We start from the raw sequence: 15,967 nt of genomic DNA on the forward strand, positions 1-15,967 counted from the left end.
GGAATCCCGAATTTAACCAGCGAGAAGTCAAGCCATGGAACTACTCACTTTATGCTAAACGTCTCCAAGCAAAGTTCCCGCACCTATGTCATCTTGATTGATTGATTGATTGATTGATTGATTGATATTGGAAAAGTTGGCAACCTTCGCTTACAGCTAAACAGACATCAGAAACATAGTCAACATTAAAATAAACGCAACAAACACACGCTCTAACGAGCATGTAGTGTCGATACTTTTGGCTCGACGATGAATGTGGTGCCGGCGTTCACGCCCTTTTTATAACGTGCACATAAATTCACAACTGAAGAACAATAAGCAGCTAAGGAAAATGGTTAAATTGTGTACAAAAAACACAAAAGGATCGAAACTACGTGTTCGCTCCCTGCAACCCACTTTCCGCAGCCGAACGTCTCAATCTGGAATCCGAAAAAGAAATGCATCACATAGCGATAAGAAAGGTACGAACAGGGCACAGTCACGTTAGTCGGCGACATCATTTCATAGATGCTTTTCTTAATCAAACTTAAGTGTGGTTTGCGACCTCGTTTGCGCCACAAGGATTACGCATTGGGAACCGGCGCAGAGCTTTCACCGAAAAGCTTGAGGATATCAAAACCAGCCTCGTCTTAAAATCTCCCTCCTCATCCGTAGGAACTGTTTCCCTTTATCTTGACTCTTTATGCGTGCTGTGCGGACCAGGCCGAATTTCTTTTCAGCTACGAAGCTTCGTTTCTGAGAAACCCGTATGGGTTGATGGTGGTGGTGGTAACAACTTTATTGAGACTCTGCTCAGTTATGACCTGGCAGGCCCGAGTCCTAGAATGGCCCCTCACGAGGAGCGAACCTTTCGGCCCAGGCAACGAGGGCTTTTTGTACTTTTTCTTCCGGCGTTCTGAGCCGCTCTTCCCACGTCTGTTGTGAGGGAGCTGGCAGGAGCGACCTGGGAGGGGGTAAGCCCTCGCACCCCCAAAGAATGTGATTTTGGGTAGCCAATGTTTGATTTGTGCAATTTTGACATATTGGGTTCCATTGCCCGTTGGTAATTATGGCTAGCCAATGTGGGTTGGGGAACGATTTAGTTTGGATTCGACGCAGGATTGAGGCTTGCGCTCGCGTGAGGCTTGCGTTTGGAGGCGGGTAAATTCGCCTTTTTTGCTTGTAATAGTTTGTTATTTCCTGGTATGTCGTCGGTGCCTCATCCATGGGATCCGAGTCTGAGGGGCACATCTCCCGGTTGATTAGACCTCGGGCTACCCAGTGCGCCTCCTCATTCCCTTGATTCCCCGAATGGGCAGGGACCCATACGAGTTCAACAGTGCTTTCATTATTAAAGTCCCGTAGGACTCGCGCTGCACAGACGCCTATGCTGCCTCTCGAAAAGTTGACTATTGCCCTTTTGGAGTCGCTTATGGTAGTTTGCACGGAGGGATTCATGATGGCCAAAGCAATGGCAGTCTCTTCCGCTTCCACGGTGGACGCTGTTTTTATGGTCGCTGCGTTGAGGATACTTCCCTCTCCAGTCACGACGCTCACTACGTAAGTTTGGTGATTTTGCTTTGCTGCATCGACATAAGCGGTGTGCTGGTTGCTTTGGTACCTTTCCTGAAGGGCCTTGGCTCTGGCAGACCGCCTCTTGTCGTGTCTCCCAGAGAGCATGTTCTTGGGTAATGGTTTTATAACCAAACGGCTTTTGACCGCACCGAGTAATGTTGTTCTTCCTGCTGAATTCATAACGGGATTCAGCCCGAGTTTACTTAGAATAACTCTGCCAGTTGCGGTGCGGGAGAGTCGTTCACGTTGGGCTGTTTTATGGGCCTCCACGAGTTCGTCTAGGGTATTGTATATACCTAGCTCAAGTAATCGTTCAGTGTTCGCATACCTCGGGAGACCAAGGGCAGCTTTATGAGCTGTGCGAATGACGCTGTTAACCTTTTCCTTGTCAGAAAGGCGTAGGTGGTAGTAAGGGAAGGAATACACGACGCGACTGATCAGGAAAGCCTGCGTCAAATGGCAGATATCAGCCTCCTTCATACCGCGGTGTCGTGTGGCTGCTCGTCTGATTAGGCCACATATTTGGCGGGCTGTCGTCCGTAATCGGACAATCGCCTCAGAATTATGGGTGTTATGTTGAATTAACATGCTCAGGACTCTTATAGTCAGTACGGGCGGAACTGGGCCGTCTTCCATACTGACTCGTATAGGGAAGGTGGCGTCCCTTTCGGTGGCGTGTTTGGTTGATTTATCACGGATGACGAGAAGCTCCGATTTTGTCGGCGAGCACGCTAGACCATTCTGTCGCACAAAATTTTGTACGGTATCCGCGGCCGCTTGTAATGCTTCCGTGATTTCTCCATCGGAACCGCTCTTTGTATAGATGGTGATATCATCGGCATAGATGGAGTGTTTGATATGCGGGATCCTTTCCAGTAATGGAGGCAGGTTTCGCATGGTCACATTGAAAAGGAAGGGGGAGAGGACCGCACCCTGAGGGGTGCCCCTTGTACCTAAGTGAAATTGTCCGCTTTTAATGTCCCCAAAATGTATTTCTGCAGTGCGATCCTTGAGAAAGCTTGTAATATAGCTATAAGTGCGCTTCCCGACATTCATTTGGGCTAGATTTGTGAGTATTGAAGCATGTGACACATTGTCGAACGCTTTACTCACGTCCAGCCCTAGAATTGTACGGGTGGCTCTTATAGGGCCCGGATTTAGGATATCGTGCTGTATTTGCCACATAATGTCTTGAGTGGACAGATTTGATCTGAAGCCTATCAACGTATGGGGCAGCAGCCCATTGCTTTCAGTGTACTCGTTTAGCCTGTTAAGAATGACGTGTTCCATAACCTTCCCCAGGCAAGAGGTTAAGGAGACAGGGCGGAGATTCTCTAGCTCCAGCTTCTTGCCTGGTTTGGGTATGAAAATTACGTTTGCATGTTTCCAGCTGGTGGGTATAGTTCCCTCTTTCCAGTGGATGTTGAAAAGATTGGTGATTTCAGTAACCGACTGATCGTCCAGGTTCCGTAGCATTTTATTGGTGATGCGGTCCTCGCCAGCCGCCGCTGTTGTTTTGATGTTGTTTAGGACAGCACGTACTTCAGATTCCATAATTTCGCTGTCTAGTTCTCTGTTTTCCTTTCCGGTATAAGCTACGGGTAGAGGAATATCGGTGCTTGTATTAAAGTAGCGGTTTTTTAGAGCTTCAAAAAGGGCATCATTATCTCCCGGGAAAGAGTGTATGACCCTCTGAAGGTTCTTTTGTGATGCTGTTTTAGTCTGACTGGGGTCAAGTAGGTGTTTAAGCAGGAACCAGGTGTTTTTGCACCCTAGCTGGCCATTAAGGCGGTCGCATAGCTGGTGCCAGTGTTCCTGACTGAGCTTTCGTGAGTATTTCTCGATATCCCGTTCCAGTTGCGCGATGCGTCTGCGTAGGCCACGGTTGTGTTTCTGCGCGAGCCAGCGCTTCTGCAAACTCTGCTGCGCAGACCATAGATGGACCAATTTAGCATCTGGAGCCGGGCCGTCCTCCTCCTGGTCTACCTCCGTGGTCGAGTTAGCAGCGTCTTCGAGAAGAGTGGATATCCATTCTTCAACGTTTGTAATGGTTGCGGGTTCGCGTCTATTGCGAACATACCGGAAAGCGTCCCATCTAGTGTGCTTAATTTTCACCTTATTTCGCTTGTAGCCTCTGGAGGGTATGGGTTATTTCCTTTGTAGCTTCGTGCATACGGGTGGATGTCAATTTTTCATTTCGCGAACCTTCTTCCACCTTGCGAAATTCCGCAGAACTCACGCGCAGGAACTGTGTGATAAAGAAAGCTCCGTACACGCCTCAGTGCAACAAACCTCTGGAAACTTCTGATTCACGTCCGGTAAGCGGAGAACAGTTATTACATATTGCGTTCGAAATCGGTTCCCTCAAGCAGTGATTCCTAAGCATTTTTTTTTATTATTGTTTGATTTCATGCTCGCTGAAGGACATTCGCCGATACTTCTGGCGCGCGTGGTCTTCTAAGGGCCATTTGAGTCATCGCTGTTGAACTTAATGGGAGCTTATGGCTGCCGCATGCTCTCTGTGAATGACCATTGAACTAGATCGCCATTTAGCTAAGCGAGCGCCCGCTGATGGCCGTTGAAATCTCAAGGGCCATTAAGAACTGATTCAAATTTCCTGAGTGGTAAAAAGAAACACACTTTCGTGCTAACTTAACTCATTATATTGGAATATAAAATTAACATTTGTGGTGGCGTAGCTGTTCGGAATAATTTTTTGCTGCCCAGACTGAATTATAGGTCCGTACATTATCGCGTGTACCTAATATGCAATATAAAACAAGTAAAATATGAAATATGTAAATAAATAAGTAAAATGAACGCTCCCATGTCTTCTCGCAGTGGTTGGTTGTCTGCTGCGTTGTGTTTTGTGATTTCCTCATCTTGCGTTAACATCTGCACACAAATGACGTTTATGTTCTTTCTGAAGTGCTTCTAATACTATTTGTAGGATTCCTTCATTCCCGACGCACGCATACCTGTTTTGTCGGCGACCACTGATTTGTGCTGTGTGACAGCGGCAGGCGTGAACTGGCATAGTAAGCTTCGTTTCTTCAGAGAAAGAAATAGCGAGAGAGGAGGAAATAAAGTATGTGCCTACATGCTACCCGTGGATGGCTCAACAGAACTACTAAGCAGACAGCGGCCTTCTTAAGCCTCGTTCCAGCAGTGACGAAGCCAGCAAAAGAGACAGCTTCATCGAAGTCAAAAACGATGCCGGGTACTGTGGTATCCAAACAAAATGGCGACTGAGTATACTTCTTGAAAACTCGACCGGAAGGTGGCCTACGCGCTAGAAAACGTAATCGTTCTTTCTTGTGAGCCTAACGTAAACTGAGTTGGGTTTTTCGGCGGTTCCCACACGAAAAGTGTTCAAATCAAGGAAGAATACTTGACAGACAAACGCGATAACACTGCCTAGGACGAAGAAGTAAGGCGAGATCTCAACACGAGCTCTGACTCTTTCTAACTTCTTTTATTCATCAGTCCTTGTCAGTGTTGGTGTTGTTCGTCAGGTATGAACGTCCGCCAACTTACCCAAATTTCTCTACTATTTTAGGCATATTATGTGATTTTCGTCACTTTTCCTGGTCGACGCGAGGTGGCGCCAGTTCTCAGAGACATCTTGCAGGGATGCATTTCATTACCTGTGCTCTAAGCTGTTTTCTTGCCACACAACGTAAACAGTGTTCCATGCCGGCTAGAATTTCAAAACACCTAACGAACTAGTGCATAAATACTGAGGAACACGTTTGCCTTCGTTCCCTACAATGGAGGAAAGAGTATAACAGCACGAAAAGTTTGAAATGCAAAAATGGGGAAGCTGCACTGCGATCAAATGCAACGTTACAGTCCTGCAGCACACTGCAGTGGTGTAGAATATGGCAACGTTACGGTAGAGTGCAATAGTGAATGTACACTTCTTTGCCGAATTAATGGTTAGACTGTGGTTCCAAGACTTTTGCTGAAAAGAAAACGTCCCTGAATCCAAGCGGCATAGCTGAGGGGAGGAAGGAGGGTGGCGGGGGCTGAAGAGGGTGGCTGTCGGATGGGTAACTCGAAACTGACAGTGCCGCCCGAAAGACGAAGCATCAATTGCGACAGCAAAATATTAGACAACTATACGAGTTACAGACCGTTGTTTTATCGGTCGTATGAACTGCAGTAAACATTCTCTCCCTAATTTAATTATTAAGCATAGTATGACGCATCGCACAAAGCAAACATGAGCAGATCTCCCTTATTGAACGCGAACCTCTGCTGTCACAGCGTTGGCGTGATTAAGAGCGGCACCAGCGGCGAGCGAACGTTTCGAGTTGCCTCTACCTTCAACGCGTCTTCGAAAGTTTAGATTAGGCGACCTACAACACTATACTCTATCTCAGTAGTTCGTTGCAGTACTGTGGAAGTTACAGAACTCCTCAGCCAATAAGAATCTTCGAGGCCGATCAAATTAAGGTGATTGGCAGCAAGGACCCTTTCGCCTTCCACGAATCGCCTCGATTCGACGCCACAGGAGAGAAACGTGATCACAGCACGCATCGAGAAAACCACCGTGAACCTAGATGTCGTAGCCACCTTTGTTTATTTTGACAGTATTGCAGATCAAGTAGTGGACTCTGTAGTTCCCGATACCCGCTACCCGCTACCAGAGGCAAGAAGTACAGAAGTCGGCTACAGAGGAGGTACACAAGAAACTCTCAAAATGAGCCATCCCTATAGTGGGCGTGTGCATGTTCATTTTTTCTCTCACCCTTAACTACAAGTCGCGCGTGCGTCCAAACATTTCCGTCATGGCGTTACGCTTCCCTGGCCACGTTGCGTTTGGTTAAACATTGTATGACCCCGTGTCATTAACATTTTACTTTCTTGAACGAACACTTCATATGCGTGATTTTCTGCAAGCCTCTCAGTAATTAGCGTTAAGTTCGCTTAACGGTTGGTAAGCAACTTGAGCAAACATCATCAATAGCTTCTCTTGACATCGATTTCCACATAAGCGTGGGACCCGCCGATTTTTTAATTTCCCAGAGCCTCCATCAAGCCACACTAAGTAAAACCGCATTACCCTGTACGATGTATGAAAAAACTCGGGGATCGGCCCCAATAATGCTCCGCATTTAGTCTGTGTCCATGCTCCCTCAGGGCGACTGCGAATCGCGCTGTCAACAGGCCTCCCCATTGCGTGGAATGACGCTACAAACCACGCAACCTTCATTATTTCCATTTTTGTCCCATTTCTTTCTGCTCATGGCAATACACGCAGTTATATTCTCGGCAACCTTTTTTTTCAAGCGAAGCTTTCTTTGCCTCTTCTCCCGACTATCCGGGCGCTGCTGTGATGGTCTTGCCGCGTGTGCCGCTGGGTTTCCCGCGACGCCACCAGATGGCGCTTGCCTACGCGCATCCCGGCCGGTGCCGCCGCGGGCTGGGATGCGTACTTTGTGCGTATGGCACGTGCTATGCTTGCTTCATATGCGACAAAAATGCAAGTGCTGGGCGGAGCAAGTCGCACGCTGGGCTTTGATACTGCAAACTTTACAATCGTCCGTAGCCTGAAGAGAGCGCTTGGAGCTGGCGCCTCAACAGCGTGCTGGTCACGCACGCAGAAGGAGCACGTAAACACGGGCCAGAAAAAGGACCCCAAAGCGTGCACTCAGCGTCGAGGACACTCAGGCCCGAAAGAAACGTCGCGTGGAACAGGAGCGTCTTCCCTCCGCAGCGAAACGTGGTGCAGACCGCTAATGTATGCATACAATGCGTGCATACAATTGTAATAATTAATTGAATTACTTGCAGCACCGTAATTCAAATAAAGTTAAACACTTCTGCCACGATGCGATGTGCCATGTGAGGCAATGATAATGCTCAACTCTCAGAGGTTATTATCCATGACGCACCGCAAGGCCTCAAGCAAACATGTCTCCCCGTGTGTTCTGTGGACTACGCAGACAAACAGCAGTGATGCACGCAAGGTCACGTTTAATATCAACTCACCACACTCACATTGGACTAAACGCCGAAGAAATAACACATGCGCCACCAACATCACCGCTAATTATCGTCGATCAAAGTAGACACAGCGTACGAAGCTCCCCGTATACATTGATTCTAACAGTGCATGGGCTCCGCATATTTTTTCTTCTCGGATGTAGAAACATGGGAAGGTGTCATCTCCTTGCTTGCTTTGTCTCTGGTTCCTTAGAGCAACAAGGCAATCCGTGGTGAACGGTCTACATTCCAGCCTACATTCGTAAATTTCTGGCAGTTGTTGTCATTGATACACTCGATCTATGTGGTATGTTTCGTAGGAATCTGTATTAAAATTTTATTAGAAAAAAAAACTTTCTTAAGACGATGGCAATCTGCACTAACAAGGGCGGGTTAGTACGTGGTATATCCTCGCTCTGAAACATTAACTAGACCTCGTGGAAAAAATTAAGGAAAAGCAGCAAAAATGCGCTGCCGGTGTACGGATGATCCGTTTAGGCCCCCACGCAAAGCCAATTAGACGCGTATTAAGGACGAGATAGCGCATCTTGTGCTGTCGCACACTGCTCGGTGCAACTCGCCGAGCGCTGCGACGACGCATATTCGCAGACATTTCCCGGCTCGAACGCGTAAGACAACTCTTTTGGGGTTGTACAATCAATTTATTATATATATATATATATATATATATATATATATATATATATATATATATATATATATATATATATATTTCTTCTTTCTATGTTCGGGCCAGAGAATAGGAAAGCCGTGATCCTCGATAACCTCAGCAGAGGGTGGCAGTGGTAAGCCTGCGATTATGCTAATGTGCAATAAGAGACACCACGTTCCTTGCCGATCAATCAGTCCTCGTTATGGATACAGCAGCAGCGATACGTAGGAGAATATGCAGAAAGAGGTGCCGAGGTTACAAACACCGAACAAGACCTCTTATATTATTACGGTAATAAAATATATACAATATAGCGACCAAATAATAAAGATTGAAATCAGGATGTTAGCGTACAAGCATACGTTTAACTTGGATTTAAATGTATAGCAAAAAATTTTAGGATACCCTTAAGCCATGCCGCGTACATATGCGTGCGTCGTTTCTTTTTTGCCAGTTGTGCTTACTAGTGGCAATAAATAAAGCACCAAAAACAATCTGCAGTCAAGTCGAACCATTCTATTTGCAGGGTATGACTGCAGTTTACTTGAGACTGTAGCGCATGCAAATTGCTGCGCATGGCCGCATTACTAAAGCCACAACCGGTATATGGTGGTATGTTCGGCGCCTCGCCTCCCGTCAGCAATAGTGAATGTCTATCTTTTCCTTCCTCGCACTGCGTGTAGACAATAACTAACCTATACATGGGACGTGATCCGGTGATTCAAAAACAGCCTTGTATGAAAGAACGCGGCAGTGCTGACTGTATGTTAAACTAAAATTTAATTAAGCTGTCATTACGGGGACTCTCCAGAAAACGAGGCGTAAAGGACAATCCTACAATCTTTATTTCGTGTCAATGATGTCCGCAGTACCCTGGAATGTAAATTTGTAACTTTCAGAGATTTTTAAACACTGCAGTAATACCTGACTAGAGGCGATGAAGCGATGTGTTAAAAGTCGATCGATTAAAATCGCCTTAAGAGATAATGCCAATAGCGAACTCCGTCATTATTTACTATACTCCTTTATGTCGTTCTTTATTTGCTTCTACCCATCCTTCTTTCAGAATAACATTTCAGTGTCCACAAATACCCCATGAAAGGACGCCGCGAGCGAGCCTATACGTTTCTTAATATACTGCAATGATTAAGTCGCTCACTGAACGAAATTTTGAGTGCACTTGCCGCGTTTTATTGCACTTGAATGAAGTGGCCAGCAGGGATATCGAAGCCTTAATCTTCAAAGAGAAAGAACAAGGGAGACGGGCTCCATTTTGCACGTGCTCTCATTCTTGGTCGGCGAAATGAAACCGCCTCTGGGCTATCCAAAGGAATAAACAGCGGGGTCTCATTAATTTCGCGCGACGGATATACCTAGAGGGTATCCGTTTCGATCGTGTCCCGATTTTCACGGATAGAAAAGCGTAAAAAAAAATCATACCAACGGAGGAGATGAGTACAGGACTTGCTCTGGAGCTGCGATCGATGCCCGCGTTTTCCGCCAACATGGAAAACCGGCCTCGCGGAAGAGCATCGAGCTTTACATAATACCCGTCTTAGGACCGACGCCTAATCTCCCTTTCTGCGTATCATCTAAAGTTCTTCCTTATAGAACCACGAGAACAATGCGTTATGTTTAAAACGTCCTGGCCATGACGTGCTTCCGGCTCAGCAATCACTTCCGGCGCGCGCAGCATGCAAAAAGCGTAGCCTTCGAGGTTTGTTTCCGCTATTCAGCGGCAACCGTCGCGTAAGGCAACCGCCAGTAAAAGCGTAGTAAAACATAACTGTTCTTTACAAATCTAAATGTATAAATAGTAAGGAAAATGACATAGAAGTGGTAGAAACGACAACTTGCCGTTAGCAGAAGCCGAAAAGATTTTCGGCATTACGCGTGGGTTGCTCCATAATTAAGACACCGTGGTGGCCGTGCTCCCATTTACTCTCTCGAGTAAACGCTTATGTAGCGTATACTAGATCAAGCCCTGGGAGTGTCGGCGGGAGCAACTAACAGCCATGGCGCTGCGCCGTGGCCGCGCGGTAATAATGGCTGAACACTTGTTTTCCCACAATTAATATTATATTAGGCACCCGAGGTGTCCTGGGTTAACTAAAGTAAGCAGCTCGTTTATATTCCATGGTAATAGGGGCCAGGTTAGCGGTGACCTACAGGGTGCACGATATATATTTGAGGACCCAACTTAGTATCACCGTAGACATGGACATTCTCATTCCGTCATTCCAGGTGCTCAACTTCGTCTTCCGCCACCCCTTCGTCACATGCCATAGCACACTTATTGCAAGGTATACCAGCTTCTAGTCTGAAACAGGAGATGAAGCCTTAGGCTGTTCTAGTCACCTTTACACACTGCAATGACGGCAAATGATTTCTGTTTGGGATGGTCGACACAAAAATTTATTGCCGCTTTTCAGCTGAGACAAACAGAATAAGCGTTGCCAGTGGCAAGACACCGTTTAGGTGGTTGAGTTTCTCCAGGAGCAGCGGCAGCCATCGTGAGCGAGAATACTGAAAAGCCGTGGCCACTGCGGAGCATCTTCTAGTGGCGTAGTCGACAGTCTAGCTTTTTGTGCATGATGTCGTTGGGCATCTAGGCGCGACTCCTAAGCAGGGCTGCGCAAAGATACTTTGCAATTGTATCACGACACGATACGAGATACTCGGGCAACAAGTATTTGAGATACTGATATAAGATACTGCCGCAATTATTGTGTCCGATACTATACTCTCCATTTGAATCTTCAGATACTTCGATATATTCGCAAATTTCTTATTATATATCTATCTAATGTAGCAGAAAATGTGTGAAAGCTACTAGACGCAAGGCAACCCCATTCTTGCATTCATCAGACTTCCTAACAAAACACCACGCAAGAGAAACTTCGATAACGACACTATAGCGGCATCATAATTTGCGCGAAAAACGGCTCACGCATTGGCGCGCTGTGGCTACGTTGGCTATGATCAAGCGTCACGTCACCGACACAACTAAAAGTGAAAAAAAGAATTCAAGAAAATAAAAGGTGGGCTGCGCGCAGCCGTTCCCGCTTGTCGAAACGGCGCGAGCACCACCACGTGACTCTGCTCCACCAATAGAGACGCGCAGACCTCATCGCCTGGCCTCGCTGGGGGACTCTGGCGGAAAGATAAAATAAAGTCGTTGCCTTTAGTTGTATCCAGGTGCCTCAGTCGCAGCAGTATCAATTTCAGAAGCAGAGTTGAGCAACGTTTATTGTTTCTCACTGTCATGTTGCGATAGCCAGTATCTTGTATCTTAAGACGCACGATACATTCATTCATGTATCATAGATACAGATACTGATACACGTCGTGCCAGAAATATTATGATAGAGAGACAAAATACCCAAAAAGTATCTAACATAGTATCTAATATGCATGTATCTTCGATACTGCCCAGCACTGCTCCTAAGTAATGAATTTCCGTGCTCCCACATGGCCTGCTCGACCCAAGGGTGGCTAGATGTGGGCTTCTGCAGCCACGTAAGCATCATTGTGGCGTGCCTAGTTCCCAATGTAAACCTGCTAGCCTGTTATGCATGTGGGACATCACCGAGGGAGAGGCTACTAAAGAGCCGATAATTCTAAAAACTTCCCCGAGACTCCTGTTGCCGGAGCACTGCCCAACATCATCAGACCCTATGTAATCCGAGAAAGTGGCCATTATCGCGGCCGAGTATGTGATATTCAAAATGTCAAACGCAATCTACCCACTTGCATCGAAGCTCCATCAACCATGCAGTAAAGCGCCCTAAAACGAAGTTGCTTGATCAATAGTATAACTACAACAGCGAAGAAGACAGGCGCATCATCAACGCCTAGTGAGAGGATAGAAATGCGCTGCCGTATACCTACGTTGAACTTCTATCTACATAAGTCCGGTCTGGTCCCCTCACCATTATGCTCATTCTGTGGCGAAGCGGAGACACTAGGCCATTTCTTGTTGCCTCGCAGGCATTTTTTCTGTATAAAAAAAAAAACGACTACTCGAAATTCCGTTTCGCAATTTTGGCATAAATTCATCAGTGCCTGTGATCCTATCTTTTGGACCCTTCATTATTGGGTTTCACTCACAGAAGTGTTTGCTTGGCAATCGAAAATTACCTAATTGAAACCAATCGATTACTATGTTAGACTGACCGTCCTCCCTCCCCACCATAGCTTTCTTTTATTTATTATCTATTATTAGATTTTCTTTTTTATATATACACGGTTTTCTTCTGATTGTTTTTCCCCACACACAACATTTTTGATATTTAAGATCCAATGTTTAAATTGTTAACTCCCTTGTTTTTATACACCTAATTTAACCACCCGATTCATGGACAATCCCCCTGTGGGTATGTGCCACAGCCACTCGGGACAACAAGAACAACAACAACACCTCGCGCGCATGGTGCCTCACGTTCTACCAACAGACCACACTTCTATGTCCCGGCTCGCTACGTCAACGAGATCCCGTAATCTTCACCAGCTCCGATGAAAACGACGTCAACATTGGCTGTCTTCCTACAAACGTGTGGGTGCCTTGAACAAATGGAACGATAGCGATAAGTTGAACAATATGGTGTTCTACCTCACGGGCGTCGCGAACGTGTGCTTCCGCAACCACGAATGTAACCTTCGCACCTGGCCCGGCTTCAAGACGAGCTCCACGTAAACTTTAGGTTGTACGCGGTGCGATAGCTTGTTGCCGAAGAGCACTTGCGCAGCCGTTCCCAACAGCCTGGTGAGAACTTCACAGACTACATAGAAGACGCCGTCGACCTTTGTAAACGCGTCAATGCATCAATGACTGAACCTGATAAGATCCGTCATATGTTGAAGGGAATCGAAGACGACACCCGTCAAACGCTCCTATCGAAAAACCCACGAACCATCGTCGAAGTGACTGACCTTTGTCAGAGTTATGATGAACTCCGCAGATATCTCTGACCCGGCGTCCATCCACACAGGATGCCTCGATCTCGAGCTTAACCTCAGTTCCCGACTACGGCCCTCTACCATGCACACCTGCTGGGAATCGCTGGATTGTTGTCACCGTGGGTCACCTGACGCGTTATGGAAAAACGGCTGCCCTACCAATCGCCACAGCCCGCGACGTTGCGTCCTTCCTCTTGACACACTTCGCGCTTCGTCGTGGTGCGCCATGGAAAGTTTTGAGTGACAGAGGACGTGTCTTCCTTTCCGAGGTACTTAACGCACTCTTTACTGCATGCCGTACTGTCCATCGCACCACTACTGCCTCGCACTTTGGGTGGCATCCTATCCAAGTACATTGCGTGCGACCGCACCAACTGGTACCTCGTTTTACAATATTTGGCTTACGCCTACAACACCGCTTCACAGGCCACGACGGCATTTTCGCATTCTTACTCGCATATGGCCGTGAACCTTCCTGTACGCTCGGCGCAATTATCCCTTACCGACCTGATCCATCCGAGTGCACGTCGCTGTCTAAGGTTTCCAGATATGCCCAGGAATGCCGCCAGCTCTACCGCTCTTTGACGACTGAAGACCAATGGCAGCAGAAGTTACGTCGCAATGGCGACCGACAAACCTGCGCATATCAGCCGGAGTCTTTAGTCTGGCTCTGGATTCCTTCGACCACTCCCGGTCTTTCCTCTAAAGTCCTCGCCAAGTACCACGGTGGTTATCGCGTCGTGCAGCGGTAGTCCCCTGTCAGTTGACTTGGGTGCTAGACTACACTACAGTGCACTACACTACCCTACACTAAGCTACGCTAGGTCGCACTACAGGGCACCACAATAGACACAAAGCTGCAGTTTGCTGCTATAAGCGGACGAAGGGATCCGTGGAAATCCAGGCAACATAGGGGGACAGTTTTCTTCATCAATGAGCACAAAAAGAAATGAGCAAATAAAGTAAAATCCAATGAGATTACACGTTGAACAGAAATATAATAACAAAACAGTTTTATGCACCACATTTAGTTCTGTAGCATTTAATTTACTGCTTCACAAGAACCCTTCACACAGATCCCTAAATGTTTATCGGATTCTAATACTTCTTTCTGTAAAAATGATTGCCAACCTCGATATCACATAAACTTCCTTCTCTTCCTTCCTTCTTGTTCTTTTTCTTTTTTTGAGAGGTTTGGGGGGGGGGGGGCGCCGCGTATGCGTTGTTCGTGGCTAGATGGTGAAAGTGGGCAGACGTTGCGGCAGCCAGACTGAGCTTCTTCTGATAAAACGGGTAGACACTCTTGACCCTTCTGTCGCACAGTTTCCTACTAAATTTACTAGAGTGAACTCTGGCGCTCCGATCGTTCAGCTACCATTGGAATGATAGCTGTCGCATGGATTTGTCATCGTACCTGTGCCTGCAGACATTTCTGTGCACATTAAAAAAACACGCTGCGAATCATTACCTTTACAGCTCAATGTTTTATTTAATACGGTGAATTTGCAAAGTCTCAAAGCCGTATGAATCCAGCAGGACGACGCTTAGGCATATTCGTGCATGCATACTAACAGTCATTTTTACGGTGGGCATAGTACACTTGCAGCTCTCGTCGATGCTAGCTAGCGTCAGAGATCTCTCTAGTGGTCTTTGCAGGAAAGTCTATGGCTTTCCCCCTTCTCGAAAACTGAATATTGTTCTATGCTTTCACTACGCTTCATCTCATGCCTGCAGTAAAGTTTGGGCGTTTTGTGTTTAGTAGCTCCAACTGTTTATGAATCTATTGGCACCAATCACTTAAACAGAACATCTTCACACATATACTTACCTTACGTGCGGTTATGATAGCTTAAAGGATGTAAAGAGAAAATGAAGAATATTATCAGTGCACATTTACTTTACACTTGCTTCTAATCATAATTACATATGCAGGCAGAATTCGCAGAACACCCAGAGCAAGCGTGGAGGCTTTTCAAGATCGAGCTTGTTAACGGAGCATTGTAAATTCGGCTCCATTGAAAGGCGGCGAACTTGGCCATGGTTTCATTTATGCCCGTTCTCTGCCTGTGAGTGACCGCACTTCAAGATCAAGCTAACGTAGAATTCACCGACGATTACGATACTACCAAAGCCAAATTTGAGTGCAGCTCTATACGTGATGGAAGTATACTTGTCAGTATTTTGTACTATGATTATATAGGCACACGGATTATCTGTGAGTAGCCTGGCTGGCGCGGACAATCTGGCACGTGCGGAACATGACAAACGTAACGAAGTGTGACGCGACGGCCACGCTAATCGGGAGAACGCGAGATGGAGCGCGTCGGCGTGAATTGCAGCATCCGCCGCACACAGACATCCGCTCACGCAGTGCTTTGTTTACATATTATGCTATCGGTGGACGCGCTCGCCGCATGCCTTATCGATCGCGTTATCGATGAGCACGGCGCACTACAATGACGCCGTCTCGTATCGGTCGTCACCGCAAATCCCGTTTTCTGTGGCACTATGCCTTTCTTCTCATGCTCTCGCCATACCCTCCACTTCCACTTTCCGCCTCGTGGTTCCACTGCATCCACTTCCGCCTTCCTCCTCGCGCTTGCACGCTGCACTGTCGGCAATTTATTTCTGTTTGGAATGAGGCAACAGATTATTGCCAAGGTTCACCAGAGACAAAAATAAATGAGCATTACCAGTGGCCAGACGCGATTCAGGTGGTTGAGTTTCTCCAGGAACAGCGGCAGACATCATGAGAACCCTGAAAAGGCACGGCCACTGTAGAGCATCTTC

The sequence above is a fragment of the Dermacentor variabilis genome, chromosome 5, assembly GCF_050947875.1.
Source record: "Dermacentor variabilis isolate Ectoservices chromosome 5, ASM5094787v1, whole genome shotgun sequence".
Classification (NCBI taxonomy): Eukaryota; Metazoa; Arthropoda; class Arachnida; order Ixodida; family Ixodidae; genus Dermacentor; species Dermacentor variabilis.